This window comes from Pundamilia nyererei, unplaced genomic scaffold (assembly GCF_000239375.1).
Source record: "Pundamilia nyererei isolate P.nyererei 1_Seehausen unplaced genomic scaffold, PunNye1.0 scaffold00318, whole genome shotgun sequence".
Lineage (NCBI taxonomy): Eukaryota > Metazoa > Chordata > Actinopteri > Cichliformes > Cichlidae > Pundamilia > Pundamilia nyererei.
In genome coordinates this window covers 119,828-125,209 of record NW_005187719.1, presented here as the reverse complement: position 1 = coordinate 125,209, position 5,382 = coordinate 119,828, and positions in this window count along the sequence as shown.

The following is a 5,382-nucleotide window of genomic DNA, read 5'->3' as shown; positions in this document are numbered from 1 at the left end:
GCGTCGTCTGGCACCAGATTCAAAGTGCCAAGAAAGAACAAAGGAATCTTCACGTGGTCTTTTTAGACCTTGCCAACGCCTTTGGGTCAGTTCCCCACGAAATCTTGTGGATGGCCTTCAACTATTTCAGCATACCAAACCACATCACAGGACTGGTGAAGACCTACTTTCAGGATTTACAGTTTTGTGTGACAGCTGAGAACACCACCACAGCCTGGCAGCACCTGGGAATTGGAGTTATGGCAGGCTGCACGATTTCCCCTCAGGGAATTTATCATGGCAATGGAGTTGGTCATGCGGGCATCTCAGTGGGTAGTGGAAGGTTAAAGAGTGGCCTTCATCTTCCTCCCATTAGGGCCTACATGGATGACATGACCACTATTACAACAACAAAACCATGTACTAGGTGACTGCTACAGAAGCTCTAGAAAAACATGAATGGGCAAGAATGAAGTTTAAGCCAAGTAAATCTGGCAGCATCTCCATCATAAAAGGAAAACTGAGAGCCGAGCAATTCTATATCAGTGGAGAACCAATTCCAACAGTCTTAGAGAAGTCCAGAAAGAGCCTGGGACGGTGGTATAACGCAGACCTCAATGGAGTCTAATAGACTAAGTTTCATCATCCGAGCGACGTACCATGTTCTACCTTCCCCAATAAATCTGCAGCTGTGGTTTGGAAAGGACCCAGCCTGCCCCCTGTGTACAGTCCCAGCAACACTCAAGCACATCTAGCATCTCATCTGTCTAGCCGAGAAAGTTGAGCGCAAAAGAAAATCCATCAACGCTCAACCTTTCACGAGCCAAGAGGGGCATCAGTTTTCAGCAGCATTTGGGAGACAAGTCGAGGACAAGCCCTTCAACACCAGATCTTGGCCAGCTGAAGGTTGCCAGGGATTGGCAGATGCAAGCGGACTTGGATCAGAGGCTAATTTTTCCCACAGAGATCGTAACAACTACTCTGCGACCAGACCTCGTCCTTTGGTCTAACTCCCCAAACCTTGTGTATGTCATTGAGCTGACAGTACCATGGGAGGAAGCAATTGAGTGTAAGAAGCTGCGGTATGCCAACTTGGCAGCTGAAGCAGAGGCTGGAAGATCAAGGTGCGCCCGATGGAAGTGGGGTGCAGGGGCTTTGTTGCCAGTACAACAGCAAAACTGCTTAGAGAGATTGGGATCAGAGGACAGGTGCAACGGCAGGCTATAAGAGAACTAGCTAACACTGCTGAGAGGACCAGTCACTGGCTATGGCTAAAAAGGGCTGACCTCACTTGGGCAGCTAAGGCAGTCAGCTAACCGCAAGAGAAAAGAAAATATTATGCTCTTCTCCCCTCTGCTCTTCTTCCCTTTTCTGGGAGGCAGTGGGGAGGTAGAGCGTACAGCCCGATCCGGCGTGGAGGTGTGGGAAGCCAGATCGAGCGCCCCCCTTCCGGCTCTCCCTTCTCCTATCGTGTCCCCTTTGTCTTACTTCTCTCGATCACCTTTTCTATCCCTTTGAAGAAGTGAGGCTCCATAAATGCTAAAGAGGTAAGTATTGTTCCTCAGTTGCAGTGAATAGATAGAAAATAAACTGTAGGAAACTTAACAGAAGAAAGAAGGAGAGAAATAACAATTTAACATAAACCAGACACACTCCAGGGCCTGATCAACCCTGGCAGGGCCTCCTGGATGAGGGTGTCTAGTGATAATGGCCGAAACACCCGATGAATCCAAGGTCCACTACTGATGATGTGTCCCAAATCTTAATATGATAATCTAGATCAGATCTCTAATTCCCAAAAAAAAAATAAAATAAATAAATTGCAGATTAGCCTGGGTAAAAGACCGAAAGTTGAGGCACACAACAATGTGTGCTGCCTTTAAAGTTTCTGGGCTGCCTTTTCTTATAACAGCCATCCCTCAAAATTCTTGCCATTTAAAGCAATGCAATTATCAGGGACGTATGTCTGTGAAGGTTCTCAGTCATCCAGTCATCCAATTTCTTTGCAAGCTCTTTTGACAATTATCAGGGACAACATCTAGTCCTTTTACTGAATGTACACAACTGTACACAATAGAATAGAATAAAATACAATATACAATCAAATAAAATAGAATACAAATGCTATATACAATTGAGTATATATGAGAGTTATAAGAAAAATTACCAGTGCAATGGTTTCTGCTGTTTCATTTGGCGTTTCTGACCTAATTAATTTTGTTTGCACGCCACCATTCTTCCAGTCAAAGTATGACTGGGAATATTTTCCCTGTTCCATGGTTACTTAAGTCTGAGAAGTGCCACAGTACTGGATTTCATAAAGAGCTTCAAGAGTGACTTCCACTGAATGTAGCACTATCACTGACAATAGCTTCAGTCTTGGTGCACTACTGAACTTTTTAGCTGTGTTTCTTTAGCAACACACTAGTGCAATCCATGGATCTGTAGCTATCGTGATGCTTCATAGCATGAAATGCCAGTGCGCCTTCTACTGCAGATACAACAGCATCCTTGTTTTTCCCGGGTGTAACAAAGAACTCAGTCAACTTACTAGATGAATTTTCGCCTCGCACAGCCTTTTTGTTTTTCTGTGTCCATGTAAGCAACAAGATCTCCGGCACCTTTGTTAGACACACAAACGTATGTGCCAGCTCTGCACACAGTGCACTACGCCTCCCATTTATTCCGACCACAAATTTCTTTTGCAGTTTGTCTGAAAAGATGCACTTGCGCGTTGGCATCTTTTCAGCGCACCGCTTGCGCTCTGTCCTGTCTGTGAGCGCGGAACAACCACTTACAACACAGCAGTTCAGGGATGACGTTGCACATATGGGCCCTCTGTAGGCCTGTAGGAAAACCCGGACATTTTCATCCATCTCGAAAATCCTCCCGGACGCCCCGGACAGAATGTGAAAAGTGGACATCTTGGGGGAAAAGAGGACGGTTGGTCACCCTACTGTTATCCTACCCTGTAACACCACCAAGACATCGGTTCAGGTATGTGGATGACACCTGGGTGAAAATCAAATCTCCGAACATTACACTGATCACATCAAGTTCACCAGGGAGGGTATGAAAAGATGACAGGCTAGCTTAGACTGAGATTTCCATCAATGCTGGGGGACATTTAAATGTTGATGTTTACTGTAAATCAAACAGAACACATGCACACACTAACAAGAAGCCCAATATCGAAGAAAGGGCTGTAGAGCAGAATAAACACAGTACAGTGTGGTCTTAGATTATAGGAGAGAGCAGAGCTTCACTTGATGGTTGTTGTAGGAGCCATTTGTGTTTGTTACCTCATGTCTGCTGCTAGGGAACGCTTTTTGTTTGTCTGCTGCACTGTTGTGATGTATGTTAAATGATGTTGAATACTAAGAGGAATTGCTGAACAACAAAAGCAGCTACTAATGAGCAATAAATGTGTTAAACCGACAAGTTAAGTATGGCTGGAGTTATTGGACTTTCTCAAGCATCATTTGTAACAGTGGCAACCCCACCATCCAACACCTCAGTGGCTTAGCCGCTATGTTTAAACCCCCCCCCAAAACATTTCTACATTTCTCAAGAGCTTCTGGTTTAGTGAGACCGTGCGGGTGGTTCTACAGGTCTGGATGGTGAATGTTACAGTGTAGGGGAAATGGTATTGACAAGTGAGACTCCAACTGGAAATGCAATTCTTATTCCAATCATTGTTTGGGTTATGAACATTAAACCAAGTGTGATCAAGAACCAGAGGGGAGCTCAGGGCCTCAAATAGGAGCAGACTGATTTACTCGGACTGTTTGCCAGACAGAGAGAGAGACAGGTTACGCTTTGTGATTTAATGTCAGAGAACCGTTCCCAGAGACTGGGAACCGGGTATCTTCTCCAGACAGAAGCAGAGAGATGGGCTTGGCCCGGCTGCGTTGGTTATGTTGCACACTTGGACAAAAAGACAATTCCAGGTGTGCATGAGTTTATAATAGTCTCCTTTAATTCTTTCATTCTGCAAACACAGAAGCACAAGCACTTCAGGCCGTTCGTGCACTGAATGAAACAGGGCTGCTGTGACTAACTCTGAGGTCACCCTAGCTGCCCCCCCAGTACCTGCGTGAGGACCACTCATGGCAATCATACTTGAACTTCTAAAACGTGACAGTAGGATCCCAGTGACCCTCCCAGCAGGGAATCTTTGCATAGTCAGAGGATTCTGTTTTGCTTTGTTGCCAGAAAACCAAAAACTGAGTGAGAAATCCCCCACTTTTCTCTAACTCACCAGTAAAAACTTCAGGTGTGGACGGTAACTTCTCTGGAGTCATCGTCATGCCTGTGCTGAGCTCTGAGGAGGAGGACGAGGAGAGTTAACATAAGGTTCTGAATCAGGTTTTATCATAGCTTTTAGCTGAATGACTGCTGTCCAGAGATAAGTCTGAGCATTTGTTCATGCCTGCTAAGGTGGACTTCATGAACACCAAAATGCAGTTTCAGTGCATTTTATTATTGCAGCGTTGTGGTAGTACAGCACCTAGCCTGGACTATTTTTTCAGGTCTTCAATGACCAACTGGTAGGGGTTTTGGTTCAGTTAATGGGGTAGCCACCCTGCTGAAATCTTGGAAGAACCTGTGGTGAAAGTTAACATCATCAAGAAAAGCCACTGAGCGTTCACAAAACTGGCAGGTCCCTAAAAATGGGGCAGGATAGTTCTGCACTGGGTTAGAATCCAGTCTGGGGCTTCTCTGTGGGGAAGGTACATGTTCTCTCTGGGTGCTTCCTCCCACGGTTCAAAGACATATATGGGGTTAGGTTAACTGGTGATTATAAATTGTAAAGTGTAGGTGTGAATGGTTGTCTCTGTTTTTAGCCCTGTGAAGGATTGGTAACCTTTTCTTATCAATAACTAATGCACATTTGAAAACAGAGTTTAAAAATGCATACACATATTAATTTTAAATGCACACAAGCACACAGAGTATGAATGGAAAAACAGTGCTCCTGTGGGTTATCTTTCTCTTCAGGCCAGTGTGCTATCAGCTCAACCTGAGGGCAGTAACTGAGAGATCAGGGTGGCTTTTCTGATAACTGGCTGGCTATATATTTCTCTCACGTCATCTTGGTGGCTGTTTATGTTCCTCCCTCTGCTAACCCCACAGCTGCATGTGACACTATCCACTCTGCCATAGCTCGGTTACAGACTCAGCACCCGAGTGCCTTTATTGTGATCTCGGGTGACTTCAACCATGTATCACTGGACAATACACTCACAACATTCAGACAATATGTGGACTGTCCCACCAGGGGAGAGAAAACTTTAGACTTACTGTATGCTAACGTCAAGGATGCATACAGCTCCTCCTCCCTCCCCCCACTTGGTAGGTCAGATCATAACCTGATTCACCTCACCCCCCGCTATGTGCCAA